The following is a 17,401-nucleotide window of genomic DNA, read 5'->3' as shown; positions in this document are numbered from 1 at the left end:
CGCCGTCTCCCTCTGCAGCAGTACACAGCTATGTCAGCTGCAATTATACGGGAAACTGCCACGAGGAGCAACACCCTAACAGCTCCACAGCCGTATACACACATGGCAGACAGTCTGTCACACTGCCTCGCACTCAAAGCCTGAGTTAGAAAAAAATAAGAAGTATTATTCCCCACACTATCCCAGCCTGGACATTTTGTGTCATTTGGCGTCTGCGGCTGCCAGAAATTTACCGATGCCACTGAGCTGCTGGATATGACTCTCCAGCATCAGCAGATCTGAGGACATGCTGATGATACAGCACATTAAACAGATATTTAGGGTCAGAGTGAGGGCAACTCAATCAATAACTGAAAGGCATCTTCTTATCAAACCCCACATGGGAGGATTATTCCTGCTGCTGGGTGGAGTAATGAGTCCCCACAAGAATACACTCCAGTTCAGCCACACGTCACACCTGTCAGCGAGCATCCGCCCAGCTGAGCTCGCTGTGGAAGAGAAAATACACGTCCATCAAGAGTGGTGGCACCATCCTCATCATGTGTACACACATGACTTCAACTGGCTCAAGCACACACTTCTTTTTTTTTTTTTTTTTTACAGGCAATGATGTGTGTGTGAAATGATTTTGGTCACTACACTCTGTAAGAGTAAAGTTACTGGATATTTTTGTCAGATCTCTTTTCGGTGTCGTCAGTCGGCTGCACACAGACAGAATTGTTATTTGTTGAACTCAGAGGACGGTTGGGATGAAAATTAAGTTTGTTGTCTACTTATCTACGGTTAGAAAGGGGCGTCGGCTGAGATACAACTATATCACAACACTGAACGGCAGGAAACAGAGACTAATAATGACTTCACTGTGTTTGTAAGGCTGGTAACCACTTCACTGTGGTCCCGCTGCAGTGTGCTGGGTTTGATACAGCACCACCTAATAGACATAATGCAACAACTGGAAGTTAGAAGTGAACCGCTTGTTACAACCCTTTTCCATCAAAATTAGCACATGTACGCTGTTTTTAAAAAATAGGCGACAGATCTCTTTCCCATTCCCAGTGGTATTCCATTCCCCTTCTGTGTGTGCAGGTTTTTTTGGTGTCACAGACGTGCTGGAAAACAGGTTAGTAAACAGTAGGAAGCAACATGGAGGCCTGTGAACACTTAACAGTGGTTACGTCTTTTCTTATATCGCTTACTTACTGAGTCTCTCTTTCAAACTTTTTAGATCTATGTTCGAGCACAGCTTGGGCACAGATGGACGGTATTTAAGATCTGAGCTGGAGTCAATTTAGAGTCTTTTGACCTGGGCGTGACTGCCGGTTGTAGCCTTTCCCATTACAATAAAGAGCCAGATGTTAGCAGGTGTTAGCAGGTTGGCTGCCTCACAGATCCTGTTCTGTTGTTACAACACTGCTGTCTATCCTCCAATCACACGTCCCATCACCCATTCAGTGTCACTATGATGTCACTGCGATGTCACTGCGATGTCAAAGAATCAGGATTCTGATTGTTGAGTTTCTTCTGATGATTTTTATTCGCAGGAAATCTGCAGTCAGAAACACATCATGTCTGAAATAATTTCCTCTGAGCACATTCCCAGAGTTGATAAGAGCCACAGTTTCAGTGACGATTATTTAAAGTTGACAGGTGTTGATTAGACTGTTGTTTGTTTGCTCACAGGACGAATACGGCTCCAGGCCTGTATCAAAACTGTTAAATTAATGCTGATGGGTGTGAACTTTTATAAACTGACACACCACAAATGTTTACACTGTGACTTAAATCAACCATGACGATCTCCCAGTATGGATAAATCACCTACAAATCATGCTGTGCAAACGTAACTGCACATGAGCAGGACTGCATGGACACCTCTGATTCCATTTCCTGCTTCCTCTGATTGCAAACTTTAATCTATAATGCTGATGATTCTGCAGCAGCGACTCCCAACAGGTGAGTGAAACAGCAGCTGGAGACTCGTCTGCAGAGTCGAGAAAAACAATATAAGCTCTGACAGACTGACAAGATCTGCAGTGAGCACTGTAACCCAGAGGAAATGTATTAGAAGGAATTACAGCTCATGACAAGAGCTGTTGTAGATTACAATCAGAGGGAGCCTAAATGTTCAGCAAACAGTCAAAGTGAAGGTGCCGAGGCTGCACATTATGGATTAACCCCTCTGTTTGGCTCCACGTCTTCATTGGTCTCTATTTTAAACCGCACTGAAACCATGACAACAACTTCAGCTCTCTGTCCTGTACGTGCTCCAAATTTACACTTGCACACCCTCTGATTCAACCGCCCGACGTCATCAACCGAAGCCTGCTCTGTTTTTTCCTGTTGTTATCTCAGACTAAGAATAGCGGCAGTAGCCCAGGCCCACACCTTTTAAAGCCTGCGAGGCTCTTTAAACATCCCAGGACCGTTTTATTCTCTGACAAATGTGCAGTATATGTATCGACAAGTGGTGTTTCAGCCATGGCAAGAGCATGACTCACAGCGACAGAATTGCAGCCAACTGTAGGCAGAGAAACGCAGGAGATGCCTCATCCCCTATTTTAGCCCAGAAGGGCCGAGGGAGGAGGAGAATGAGACACAGAGAGAAAGAAAGTGCCTAAAGGATCTAAATCTCATCTCCCAATGTGATAAAGTGGGCTTATTCCACAACATGCACACTTCTTTTTCACCTTCCTCCTAAAGCTTTCAAAATAGGAAAGAAAAAATTCTCTGCTGATCTCTGAGCTGAAAGAAGAATCCTTCTCTCCACTTGTACCTAAAGTTTGAAAAGCAGGGAGCCAAAGATTAGACTTATCATGTGGATGATACACAAGGCGTTTCATAACAGAGGAACTCAATCCTGCTTTGGATGATATTGATTTCTGAAATAGGGAGTAGCTCAGACGTAGACAGAAGAAACACCCTCAGAGAGGGGGGGGGGTGGAGGGAGCGTCTGGGGAATATGTTTGACTCCAATCTGCCTTTTGACGAAAATCTTGTTTGCCGAGATGAAAATGGGATAAAAACCAAAGCTGTTGTCGGGTGAAATACAAACAAAAAAGTGAATCTGAACTCTTTGGGGACAAAAGAAAAACAGCCTTGTTAGCACAGTGATCAGAGGGATATTCTAAATAAATCTCCTCAGATTTGTTAACGGCCACATGCGACTTATTGAGCACATAACGGATTATGTGACTTTTAAACATCCTTTGTGATATTTCTGTTAAGTTTTGTGAGCACTGTGTACTCCTGGAGTTTCAGAACTAACAAAAATTCCTTACCCACTAACAGCAGTACGATGCGCGCTGAGTGCCGTCAGTTTGAAACGCAGCTGGTAACAACGTAATATAAAGAGCTGGAAAGTGGATGAGTTCAACAAACCCTGGACTTTCACCCGAGAGCCCGCTGTTTGCTTCCTGTGCCTGTTTTCAGCCAAACCATGTTGTATTTTATCCAAACCTAACTTTTACATATGGACAGCCTACATTTGTCCTTTCTGAGACACTGTTACGCCCTCCACTGCTGTGTGTAGGAACTGGTGCGCTGTCCGGCTCTGATGGTGAAGCTGAATACATGTCTGCCAGCAGAGTCTCTCAGGTCTCTTGTTTCCTCATTAACAGGTGTAACCCTAAATAAGAGGACTATACAACGTTCTACACTCGTGTTCTACCAACGTTATAAGTTTATTTTGAAAGCAAACTGAAAACATCTAAACTAAATGTCCTGTGAAAACTTTAGTGTATTTAGCAAAGACAGAATGAATATAGCAAATGTAAATTAACACGCTGTTTCGGAACGTCAACAACAGACACAGAAGATCTATCACCATATATTACAGTGTAAGAGGTCACTGACAAAGTGTTGGCTAGTTTTAGCTCCTTCACTACTGTCCATCTCTGTCCAAGCAGCACTCGAATGTTTAGTCACATCTCAACTTTAGTCTGCACAGAGTTTGAAAGAGAGACTGAATAAACAATACACGTGCGAAAAAAATCAATACAGCACAGTATCGTGATAGATTAGTACTGCAAGATCATATCGTCACAGTGTCATGTATAGATTGATTTATTATATATGTGACAAATCCAAATTAAACTTTAGGTAGCCTGCTAGAATAATATAATCAGTTGCTTTTCCAGTCCACTACGCTGCCAAAAAAAAAGTCTGAGGTGAGCTGAACAGACTGAAAACTTGATCTGATTAGATCAAGAGATGTTAACAATGTTTTCCTTTGGGAAAATAATTTACAGTTAAGGAAAGGTAATAAGTCACAATATATTTAATTGCGATACTCAGCATATCACAACATATCTAATACTGTCAAAATATTGTATCGTGATAATATCGTGTCGTGGATCCTCTGGTGAGTCCCACCCTTAATAAGTGATAGATATGATAATAAATATATAGAGTATATAAAAAAAGGAAGACGCCATGTTACAGTGGTGTCTTCCTTTTTTTGTTTTATATAGAGTATATAAAACAAAAAAAGGAAGACACCACTGTAACATGGTGCTCTACACTGCTTTACTGTTTACTGATCTGTTTTACGCCTGTTGGTGGCGTCAAATGTGGCACACCAGTAAATAAAGAAACACATTAGCTACATAAAGACACCCTCATCTGCTGGGAAAGGAGTCTATCACCTATTTTTAGCGGCTGTTCCCACATTTAATAACACGCACACGTATTCATTTTTGTGGAAAAGGGGTTTTACCGTCTCCATAAATGACAGGCAGCTGAAACTCTGCAGTCTGCGCCGAGCCTCTGTGTGTGGGTCATCTCAGGTCAGAAGTTACTCAGCACATTAAAGATTATGTAAGCTTCAAGTGGGGAAGAAAAAGGCAAAGACAAAACCCAAAGCGGAGTTCCAGGGTTTCCTCGCAAAACCACAGAACAGACCCGAAGACTTTGTTTTCCTCCTCCGACACACAGCAGGCCGAACACAAAGCATGTGTTACATCTCGTGCAGCAGCGCTCAGTTCCTATTAAGCTGATCATCACCTTGAAAAGATGGCTGCCACGATGCCTTCCAGAGGTAATCCAAACCTCTTAAGGCTGGAAGAACACCTTTTTAACTGAAGACTGAGGCGCCTTTCACAGGCGAGCTCTGCCGGGGCTGACCCGGTGAAACAGAAATACACAAACACCAGGAACTGCACAGGCAAAGTACACACAAACACACACTGTTTACTTAACCCTCAGAGGTTAGCACAGAGATTCCTTCTGTAAAAATGACAGAAAACATGAAGAAGAAACGCACAGCGTGAAAACAACTGGAGCTCTTTTCACTGCAGAGGGAGAGAGCTCCGTGTGCACGGTGTTTCTCACCTCTTTGTGTTACTACAGCTCTGCTACAGTGCAGGATGATGAGGCGCCACATAAATACATCCAATCTAATACACAAACAGATGAGTATGAGAGTGTGTGTGTGTGTGTGTGTGTGTGTGTGTGTGTGTGTGTGTGGCACAGGCTGTGTGTCCTCTGCTCCTCATCAAAAAAGACAAGATGAGGTTATTTACTGCGACTGCCTGGGACACTAATCTGTTTTTTAATCCTTTTTTTTCATCCGGGGGAAAGTCAGCTCAACATGTTTGTCCTTTTCCAGCAAGATGCAGCTTCATATTCACACACTTCTACATCTGCAGGGGGAAACACTGACAGCTCGCCATCAGCCACGCCGAGGCCATCACGGGGAGGGGAGGAGGTTATGCGTCTTGCTCTGGGAGACTTTGCAAAGCTTACCACAGAGCCAACTCATGCATAGACACACACACACACGCCCAAACTCATCCTCGCTCATAAAACAAGAAATATCAGTATACACGAGACACACACCGGAGGGACTGTTCTTTATTTATCAGAGCGCGGGTGGCTGTGGTGAGACTATGAATATTGTTCCTTGATCCCTCCTAAATGACGGGGAATGCACAACTCATCCAGTTAGTTTTTAAAAACGTACCCTTTGATGTTTGAGACGTAAAAGTTGATGGCAAAATCCTGGAGTTGAAAAAGCCTCTGGTTTTCACTCAAAGTTAATGCTAACAGTTCATTTTGGCCAAATTTGGAATGTAGAATAAATCGACTTGATGAAATGTCACTATTTTAATCTCAGATTTGGTTATGTTTTTCTTTTTAATGGGAGCGTTCATCATTGTAATGTGTTCAAGGACCCTCGGATATTTAAATATACAACAACAGTTTGTGTTTTTACAGTTTCTGACCGAGACAAATGGGCAATTTTAACAAAAACATGCCTGTTTTGTTTTCAAAAAATCCGAAAAATAAATACAAACCTCAGCAAGGTTGTTTGCCCCTCCCCTAAATAAATAAACATAAGTCCGTCCTCAGTGCCTAGAAAATTATTCAACATGCCTCCTTCTTTCTGCAACAACCCCCCACCCACCCCCACCCCTCTCATAAATAAGGAACAGTCCCTAAGTGAACAAACTATCAGCACGGTGCAGAAACAAACACACACGCACCATCATCATCAGTGGAGGCGGTTCCTGCTGCTCTGAGGGAAACAAACACTGTTCTCTGTGTCGAGGATTAAAGACAGCTTGTCTACAAAACACACCAGTCCTATCAACATGACGCCTGTTTACGCACACACACACACACACACACACACACACACACACACACACAAGAGCAAGTATGTTCAGCTGTCGGCCTGGCTCATTTACGTCACTAAGGAGTGAAAAGAGTAAAGCAGAATAGAGATGATGAAGGGGTGATGAAGTGAGGAGGTATTGGTGTGTGTCCATGGGGGGTGGCAGGAGAATAGGTGGACATTCAGGCCTCCTCTGTAGGCCTCAGCCAGAGAATAATGACACCCATGGGACCACTCCCAACCCTCCAAATTGCCCATTACTGAACAGTCGAGTCCTTTAATTTATTTAGGGGCCTGTGGGATGGAGCGGCCAAGCGTTTCTCAACGATCGAATGACATTAAAACAGAAATAGCCGAAACATGTCATTGGAAATGACGCGTTTAAAAAGTGGGGAATTTCACTTGTGTGCCTGCTGCTGCTGCTGCTGCTGCTGCTGCTGCTGCTGCTGCTGCTGCTACACACACTCTGCAAATCACACTGAGGATCGCAGCCAGGCATGAACTGAAACGCTACCAGGACCTCAAAGGTCAGGCTGCAACAGCCAACTGACGGAAAAAGAGAAACACCTTTGTAGTCAGGCCAGACCTGAAGCCTCGGCCTCCCTGATGGAGGAGAAAATAACTTTCACTCAAAAAAAAATCTAAACTGGTTCCAGTAAAACAATCAGGAGGACACCAGAGACGGTGCTGGAAATCCCAAACAGCACAACAAACACATTCATTAGATGTGTCATGGAGGTTCACAGTCAGAAAATGTAACTACATGTCATTTATATCAGCTGGGTGACGTCAGGTCATCTGGTGATCACCAAATAAACACCTTTGCTTTCACATCTTGTTGTGTATCTGCTGTATCTTCAGAAAGAAAATACGTTTCCAAGTTCAACACTTTGTAAACTTTGGACCTTCAAACACACCGAGAACCCCGACCTCACTCCCATGATGTGTTCAGGTAAAATGGGACAGCTGAGACAGTCGTGTTTGTCTGTACTTTTAAAAGATTAAATCAATGTATCAGTTTAATAATGAATTAAATCAATAACTATAACCAAACTATTCATTAATAAAGATCATCCGTTTTTTCCGCCATGCGTTCCCAGTCCTTTGCTTCCTGTTTCCTCAGTGCCATACTGTCGACAATCAACAAACGTGTGTCACAACTATGACTACGTCTGGACTACTGTGGCTGACATGGACTCACTGCATCAACTTAAATATTTTTAAGTGACAAAAATACTGAAAATGTGTGTCATATGACAGAGTGGCACACAACACCATGTGTCATGATCTGATAGCACCTGGTAGCCTAAAAACATTTTGGGTTCACATCAGAAAAATGTCCAATTTTCCCTGTGGGCTGTTTCAGCTGTACTTATGACCAACACAGAAAATCATCATGTCACATGGAAACGTCTGGGACCAGTGAGGTTTTTAATCTCCGCTCTGCAGTGTAACAAGGGACTGTTCTTTATTTATCAGAGGAGGGCAGGGCTGGAGTGTGACTTGTTTTTTTACCCCCACTGAAGCTACAAATATTTTTCCTTGAGCCTCTCAGTGACTGAGTGTGAATGCACGACCACAACTACACCTTAAATGACCATTTATAAAACTTGAAAGTTAAAAGATGAAAATTAAATTCTTGATGCACACACTGGTTAGTTCACACAAATTACTCATCTTAGGCCAAATTTTAAATAAGACTCAAAGACTAAACTGATTTTGGTGAAATTACCTTTTAAAGCTCAGTTGTTTTTTTTTTACATTGTTTTATTCTGATGCATTCGTTGCACATGATGGATCCAAGGACCGTAGGATATTTGAAAATCCAACAATATTTTTTGTTTTTTGCCAGTTTTCACAGTTTCTGGACGTGAGGAAAAGTGTTAATTTTGTCAGTGACAGGTATTATTTTTTTGTATTATATAAACTGTTATTATTACAAATACAAATAATATATTAAGTCGCTTTTTCAGTCCACTAGATACATTTCACGGCCACAAAAAAAAATGTCTGAGGTGAGACGGACAGACTGAAAACTGAAGACATAATTTACAGTTTAAAAAGGGGAAAAAAAGGTAATAAATCACAATTATTGCAATATTCAGCATATCACAACATATTTAAAGTCTCAATAATACTGTATTGTAACTTAGGTATTGTGATACTGTTGATCACAGTCTGTTCATGACTTATTGTTTGTCTCTATATTGTGGGTTTTTTCTACTTTATTTTATATCACTATTTATTTTTAATGTACAAAATAAATAAATCAAATCAAAACAAATCCTCTGGTGATTCCCACCCCGAGTTATTTTGGCAATTTTAAAAGAAAACATACCTTAAAATCAGCAGTACGGGGGCGCCCTCGAGCTCGCCGGGTAGGCTGAGGCCTTAGCGGTGGCTTGGCTTTGTGGCCTTTTGTGACGTGCCGTTACTATTGTGTCCCCTATTTCCTGTCACTCCTCAGCTGTTCTATAATAAAGCAAAACCCTTTTTTTTTAAATAATCTTTAAAAAAAATAATAATAATTGACACAAACATTTAAACCAGAGAAAAAAAATAAAATTGAAGAAGTTGAAAAAGCCTCATGTTTTCACACCTGTTGTGCTAAAAGTTTATTTTTGGCCAAATTCTAAATGTAGAATAAAGTGATTTTGATTAAATATTTTGAGCTCAGATTTGGTTCACATCCCACGATGTGTTCAGGACCGTCGGATATTTGAAAATCCAACAATAATTTCTGTTTTATAAATGTTGTACTTTCGGTGATTTTATTTATTTATTTTTTTTAAAGAAAACATGCCAGATTTCTTAAAAAAAAAAAGTCTGAAAAATAAATACAAATTATGGCTGTTTACAGCTGAAGGCCCCTCCCCTGCCCAGTGTATCCAGAATTATCTGACACGCCTCCTCCTTTGTGCACCTCCTCCCCTCATAAGTAACGAACAGTCCCTAACATGTTTAGCTGCTGATATTTAAAGAGCCCAAAATGTGAAACCCTACTCGTCCCATTTTACCTGATGTCCCACCTGACCTGCTGTGGACACCACTGAGGACCATAAACACACCGTAGCCTACTTGTGGTGTCTTAATATTTCTGTCCCCTGTACACACACACACACACACACACACACACATATATATTCTTTTTGTCTCGTCCCTCGGTCAGAGGAGACAGACCCAGACCGCGGCAGGCTGTCAAACGTCTCCATGGCAAAGCATACGTGCGCGGAATCTCGACGAGGAGGGCGAACACATCCTCCGGTGCGCGCACACTTCACCTCCACACAGCTCCGCGTTATTACCGGAGCCGGTGTCTGTTAGTGGACGTGTTTGGAGCTCATTACCGGAGCTCATAACGAGCTGTGTGTCCATGTCCGCCGACACGTTTCACACAGCTGACACACACAACTTAACTAGCCTTGTGGCGCACGGGAGCACGCGCACAGGCTCGCGTGCACAGGAGAGGATAGAGGAACAGTAGCAGGAACAATGAGGTCACTGGGCTCAGTTTGGGTGCACGGTGCACGGACCTCTCCTGGAAGTCTCGAGGGACTGTCCCTTCACTGGACGCCAAAAATAACCCGCGAGACGGAGCGTGTGAACACGGTGCACATGATAGAGAGGCCCCCTGTGTGTGTGCGTGCGTGTGTGTGTGTGTGCCTCTTGGACCACAGCCTGTCCTGGCCTGGCTTTAAAATGCACCTGTTCGGTTTGAAGCCAGAGGAATGAGCCTGCCGGGCTGCAGGCGGCTTCAGCTGTCCGAGCACCGGGCACGGGAGGCGGGTAGGAAGCAAGGGAAGGAGGTGAGGGAAGGAGGGGTGGAGAGCGGTAGCTGGGATAAGGAGCCCAGCAAGGCAGCTAATAACACAGCGATTGCCTAAAAATATCCTCGACCACAGAGCTGCTGCTGCCGCTGCAGCCCAAACCCCGCCGAGCGGACCCGGATGTGTTATCAAACGCACCCAATTTCACGCTGCTCCGAGTGTGCACGATCACACCTCGACACAAAGCAACACAAGACACCGGAGAGATCCGCTCACATATGTCTCCTGTCCCCTCCGCCGGTATCCGCTCCATGTCTCCGAGTTTCCAGCAACACAGAGGAAGAAATGTGCGAGACACACTGAGCAGTGAGACAGAGACAAGAGAGAGAGACACAAACTGACCGTCAAATCTCCTCCAGCTTTATATCCCTTGGTGTAATTCAGCCTAAATCCTCCTCCTCCTCTTCTTCTTCTTCTTCTTCCTCCTCTGCTGCTGCTCCCTCCGTGCGGCGGAGCAGGAGGCTGGTGGCGGAGGTGGCGACAGGAGCTGGGTTTCCTCCTTCCTCTCCGCACACAGCCGAGCGGACAAATATAGGCTGTGCTCGGTGTCGGGTCTCCGGCTGGCGGCAGGCTGTCTCCTCGGGCTGCTCCAAAGTTACTGATTCAGAAGTGCAGCAGAAAAAGCTCCAGATGGAGCAGCGCCCGGAGTTGGGATTAAACCAGCAGCAGAAATCCTGAAGTTGAACAGGAAAAATGTGACGCGTAAAAAACAGACAGAAATGTTGTCTCGAGTGGTGACAGCAATAAAAATCAAATATAAATCACATCAGTGTGTGCAGCGGTGACACCGGACGAGTACAGCGGGGCTGTAGAGGCTGCACCTCGGCTGGAGAGAGGCGGCTCAACACGTCCCTCACTCCCGAGGTCCTCCACACAAATGTCCGCTGCCGAGCCTGAAGGATGAATTTCCACCCGGAGGAGGAGGAGTGGAGAGGGAGAGTGGGAGGGAGGGAGAGGGAGGGAGGAGGGCAGTGGCTCGCATTCTCTGAATTACTCCTCCCCCAAACTGCCCCCCTCTCCCTTTTCTTTTTTGAATCCTTCCTCCTCTCTCCCATTCACTATATTTGCTCTCCTGTCTCCCACATTCTCCTTTTATTCCTCTCCTCTTTGTCTCCTTCCTTTTTCATTCACTCTGCCCCCCCCCCCCCCCCCCCCGCCTGTTTGTGCCTCTGAAGGCATGCGCCCTAATCATGAGCAAATAAATCAATATGTTTACTCAACACCTCCTCAGATGGAATTATGATGATGACATTGATCCGGGAGGTGAATGATCATCCTGCAGCTTTCTTTTTTTATCAATACCCTGAGCATTGCAGTCAAGTGGTGAAGTGTCACAGGCTCTGTTGTTCATGGACACAGTGAAATACACTAAATAACAACAATCTCATCAGTGCAACAACTAAAGTTAGATTCAGTCAGCGCAGTCAGCAGGATAAATGTTAGCATTGTACCATAGACTGTACAAAATAATGGGCGTAGCTACTGTGACATCACCCATTGGTTTGTGGACTCCCATTTTGAAGCCTCAAGTTCAGAATTTCGGCCGTCGCCATCTTGGTTTTTTGGAGCCAGAAGTGACCATATTGAGACAAGAGGGTGGAGCTGTGGAGGAGCGACAAATTCTAGTCGAACTGTTCATATGATATTCTACGAATTAGCGTCCTACAAATGACGTTACATTGCTAACGTACAGTTATGTTATTAACGTAAAGTTACAGTAGTGCTACTGTGACGTCACTCGTCGGTTTGTGGACTCCTGTTTTCAAGTCTCGAGTTCGGCATTTTTATTTTTTTATTTTTTTTTTGAGCCAGAAGTGACCATATTTGGGCGGGAGGGTGGAGCTGTAGAGGAGCAACAAATTCTAGTCGAACTGTTCGTATGATATTCTACGAATTAGCGTCCTACGAATGACATTACATTGCTAACGTACAGTTATGTTATTAATGTATAGTTGCAGTGGTTTTACTGTGACGTCACCCATCGGTTTGTGGACTCACGTTTTGAAGCCTCGAGGTCGCATTTTGTTTTGTTGGAGCCAGAAGTGACCATATTTGGGCAGAAGGGTGGAGCTGTGGAGCAGCGACAAATTCTAGTAGAAGGGTTCTTATGATATCCTACAAATCAGCATCCCACGAATAACATTATATCCTTAATGTGCAGTTACGTAATTAACATAAATTTATAGAGGTTAGGTTCAGGAAAAGAAACACAGTGAGGACGTTTCTTAAATGACTCAACGTTCACGTGGTTCCAAACAGCGGTCTCCTGGGGAGAGTCCCGGGATAAAGTTTCCATCAGCCTACTGATCATGTGATCGCAGCCTTTCAAAATACCTGGGATATGTACGAAATCGGGTCGTAATAGTATGATATTAGCAGTAGTGAAATACACTAAATAACAACAATCTCATCAGTGCAACAACTAAAGTTAGATTCAGTCAGCGCAGTCAGCAGGATAAATGTCAGCATTGTACCATAGACTGTAAAAATAATGGACGTAGCTATACTGTGACGTCACCCATTGGTTTGTGGACTCCCATTTTGAAGCCTTGAGTTCAGCATTTCAGCCATCGCCATCTTGGTTTTTTGGAGCCAAGCTTTTTCACGGTATGATAACCGTCTCAGAATATAATCACGGCTTCATGGGATTATAGAATTTATATTACGATCAGTCAGAATGACACTTAAAGGAATGAAAACAGAAAGGTTGAACAAATGTTTTATAACTATAACTGAAACTTTAAACCGTTTTGTTAATGAATGTTTGTGTAAAAAGTCTCCTCTTTGAAAAAAAGCTAAAATAAAGGGGAGATTCTCCGTACAGTTACATTGTTTTTTTCAATATCGCAGATAAGCAAATGTACACGGTACGATAACCGTCAACTTTTATATCACGGTATACCTTGAAACCGATACATCGCTGGAACCCTAGCTTCGAGTTCAGCATTTCGGCAGTAGCCATCTTGTTTTTTTTGGAGCCAGAAGTGACCATATTTGGGCGAAAGGGTGGAGCTGTGATGGGGCAATGAATTCTTGTGAGACGGATTGTATGATATCCTACAAATTAGTGCCCCTGAATGACGTTACGCCCTTAACGTACAGTTATGTAATTAACGTAAAGTCAGGGAGGTTAGGTCCAGGAAAAGAAACATGGTGAGGACGTACCTGAAATGAGTCAGAGTTCACATGGTTTCAAACATGCTTCTCCCGGGTCACTTAAAGAGACCCCGCCTTTAATTGTGCGTAATTTTAAGCCTTAATAAAATGTAAACAGGTGAGTTATATATAAATTCAGTCCCTGTACAGTTGTCATGAATGTTGAAATTAGCTACAGAGACCAGAACAGTTTTTTGGAGCTCACTGTAAAGATGTTTATTTCTACATTTTAACACGGGGGCCTGTGGGGACTGACTCACTCTTGGAGCCAGCCTCAAGTGGACATTAGAGGAACTGCAGCTTTTGGCACTTCTGCATTGGCTTCATTTTTCATGGTAAATCCTTTCCTTTCCTTTGTAGCCAAACGTGTGTTTTTTAGTGATTGGTTGCTGTTCTTCCATCGCGCATTGTGCCACCAAAAGCAGTCATTGTTGCTGGTCCAGAGCTTCTGTTCTGCAGCTTGGCAGGTGTCTCACCCAAGTGTTTCTCCATCCATCATCCCCTCCACCTCCCACTGACAAAGTCAGCTCATACATTATCACTTTAGAAACGTTGATATGATGTGTTTGAAACGCACTCATGTATCTGTGGTTTGCAGAAACGTACAGCGCCAACATGTTCTTCTGGTGACTGAGCTGGATGTGACAGACTGATAAATACTGCGCTCATTATGAATAATATATTCGTCCTCCAACTGACCAAAATAAAAGTGATTCAGATCATATTTTTGCCAACTTTTTCACATATGAATTTTTCTCCATTTTTGCCTAATAAAGTTGCTTTTTCACATTTTGTGTTACATAAGGAAAAAAAACAAACGTGTATCTGTGTGAAGTAAAAGCTTATTTATTTGCCTGACTGAGTGTCTTTGCTCATATTGACTTTATGGACAGCACCTGGAGTGTTTTTATATGTGCTCATGCATTTTAGCACTGCGTGAAATAAGGCTTGATTTGATATAAAAGCTCAACTAAGTGTTCCGTGAATTCATAAAATCAGTCTTTGTCCGCGGTAAAAGCCTCATGTTTTTTGTCTTGTAATGGCTTTTCAGGTCTTTGTGTGCAAAGAGGGGTTCACCTCTAAAGACAGCCTCATGCTGGGAGCCACAAGCACCACTAACGCTGAACTTTGATTGGGAAAGTTTGCCAAGAATAATTGTGACTGAACAAGTCCTTATTCGTCATAGCTCATAATGTTCTCCACACTGATTTCTCTCCAAAGCGGTGTTAACGAAACTTTGACTGGAAGGTCACCAGCCCACATCCCAGACACGCTCATGAACAGTGAATGAAAAACACTTGTACCTCCACTGCCAGTTACTGTTCAGGTGCCTACAAGCAAGGCACTTAACATGCAATTGTTCTGGTGAAGGTGGAGATGTGTGAATATGTAATAGTCGGAGTGTGAAGTAGGGTGATGGTAAACGGTAAATGGAATGCATTTATATAGCGCCTTTATCCCAAGAGCACTGCAAAGCACTTTACAACGCAGCACATTCACCCACGCTCGCAAGCACAGATTCATACACCCGTGGCAGCAGAGCGGCTGTGTGAGGGGGCCGACCTGCTCACTACCAGCAGTTTGAGGCTCCGTGTCGGGCTCAAGGACACTTCAACGCGGGGCTGAGAGTCGAACCAAAAGCCTTAAATAGAATAAAATAAAGGACTTTATCTCTGTCAGCTGTTTTAAGGATTTTCTACTTCTTGTATTTTTCCTTCTGCACAGATGTTATCTCTGTGTCAGCTACAGACCCTTTTACTGTTAGTGAACAGCATGGTGTTTTTTGGTGGGCGGGGCTTAGCTGGAGGCAAAACAATTCTCCACAGACATTAGCTAATGTCTGTTAGCTTGTTTTAGACAAGTTGTCTGGACCGTCCGTTTGACAAATTCTCATCAAAAGTGATTATTTTCATCACTTTGTGTTTCATGTCACTGCTTCACTTGTACATAGAAACTTCCCAAGTTGATGAGCTTCATTTTGAGCCCAGGTTTCTATCTTGAAAATTACGCTTTGGCCTAAATTTGTCACTGTACCTAAAATCAGAGAAAACAAGATTTTCAGTCACTAGCCTTCCAGAGAGTCTGCTTGCCAGTGATGTGACCAGGAAGCGTTGACTTCCCCCAAATATTATGACTTATAGATTCAAGTGTCGACTGTCCTCATAAAAACTGCTTTAATTTGATTTTGCTTCATTCTGTCATCAAATCTTTTTTACCAAGCGAGCATAGATGTCACTTCTAAGCAATGTCTCATTTTGTGTGAATTAAATGTGAAACTCATTAAATTTGTTTCATTTAATTTACGTTTAATTAAGAGTACAGTTGTCTTAGATCAAACAAAGAGGAGTGTAAGGACGACAGCCGCAATGAACCGACTGTGTGTCTGTGACTGCTCAATGATCATATATGAAAGAAATGAGACATAAAAGAAAAGCAGAGCCAAGTGGAGAGGTACATGAGGAGCAGATGTTTTTCGAGGGTATGTAGTTACCTGTGACAATGTACAGAATCTCTGTCGTGCCATTGAAGTGACGTGGAGTGATCGGGATATGATTGAAGGGGAAGAGCGGTGAAACATATCTTGAAAATTGTTGGTATTTTGTCCCAGAACTAGGCCATCTTTGAGAGTGTTATTATAACTGACAGCAGTCATTGTCCCCATTGTGTAGGAGAAAGATGTTCCGTGAGTCTGGGGCTGAGTCAGATAATTGAAAATGTATTGTTAAATGTCACAAACGAAAAAAGACAAAATTGGACAACTGACCACTTCATTCTCAATTTTTGATAAAAAGTCCTGATGTTTATGACAGTAGAAGGTTTCTGTAGGACACTGGGGTTACGTGGCAGATGAGTTAAGGGTATGGTTGTGTAAAATGTTGAGAAAATACTAACCAGTACCAAAAACAGCATTTTAAGACAGTGGGATGAAGGAAAAATGAGACTCCAATGTAAATGAACTTTTGCATGGGTGAGAATTCTACGTAATGCTCCATTATGCTCTCAAGCATGGATTTTCCACTGAGCTGACTGGGCTGGTGCTCGGGGGCCTCCGAAATCCCACCAACTGTGGCCTCATCCTGTCTTTAGTTATTTAAAAATCAAACAAATAAATTATTTGTGTCTGTGTGTGTTTGAGTACGAGCCAGTGAATGCAGAGTTACTTTATCTCCAGTTATCATGAACCAGTCCAGTGTCTCTGACAGTCTCCATCCATGTCAGTGAAAACATGGATGCTTCACACACAGAAGATCTACACAATCAGCACAGTTTGAAGATTAGAGTCACCAATTCAGTATCTGACCAAATGTCTCCCCTTCTGTTCCTGAGATATGACGTTAAAACATGATGATGTCACAGTCAAGCTGACCTTTGACCTTTTGACCTTCATTATTTTATCCTGTTAGACATTTGTGTTTGTTTGTTTTTTATGATTATGTGTTGTTTGTGTTATTGTATGTCTAATTTGTGGGTGAACGCAAGTATATATATTTTGACTGACAATTCAGTTGCATTGTAGCCTATGTATTGTTGTATCCTGTTCGACAAATTTTAGCGCATGAATTATTGAGTTATGGTCAAAAACATGTTTTGTGAAGTCACAGTGACCTTTGATCTTCAGTCACAAACTTTAAATCAATTTATACTTTAGTCCAAGTGAACGTTTGTGCCAAATTTCAAATGGTTCTTGAGGCACGACCTTCACGAGAATGAGAGGGACACAAGGTCACAATGACCTTAATCTTTGATCTTTGACCACCAAAATCTAATCAGTTAATCCTAGAGTCCAAGTGGCTGTTTGTGCCAA

The 17,401-nt window shown here is 42.9% G+C and overlaps 1 protein-coding gene across 3 annotated transcripts in view; it reads right to left on the bottom strand.

Moving 5' to 3' along the window:
* Positions 1 to 11,338, bottom strand: part of dag1 (dystroglycan 1) — a 74,533-nt gene extending 63,195 nt beyond the window's left edge. The window contains exons 1-2 of one of the 3 annotated variants that reach the window (XM_033625928.2): positions 10,783 to 11,338; positions 8,952 to 9,085 (exon numbers count right to left, since the gene is read on the bottom strand). The gene's annotated coding sequence lies outside the window, so the exon portion shown is untranslated. Of the gene's footprint in view, positions 1 to 5,001; positions 5,022 to 8,951; positions 9,086 to 10,782 lie in introns of those variants that run through there. The other 2 variants (XM_033625927.2, XM_078171970.1) reach the window with 2 other exon arrangements.
* Positions 11,339 to 17,401: the final 6,063 nt, after the last annotated feature.

Source organism: Epinephelus lanceolatus, chromosome 1, assembly GCF_041903045.1.
Source record: "Epinephelus lanceolatus isolate andai-2023 chromosome 1, ASM4190304v1, whole genome shotgun sequence".
Lineage (NCBI taxonomy): Eukaryota > Metazoa > Chordata > Actinopteri > Perciformes > Serranidae > Epinephelus > Epinephelus lanceolatus.
Note: the sequence above shows the minus strand (reverse complement) of the source record. Positions and strands in the feature narration are given on the sequence as shown.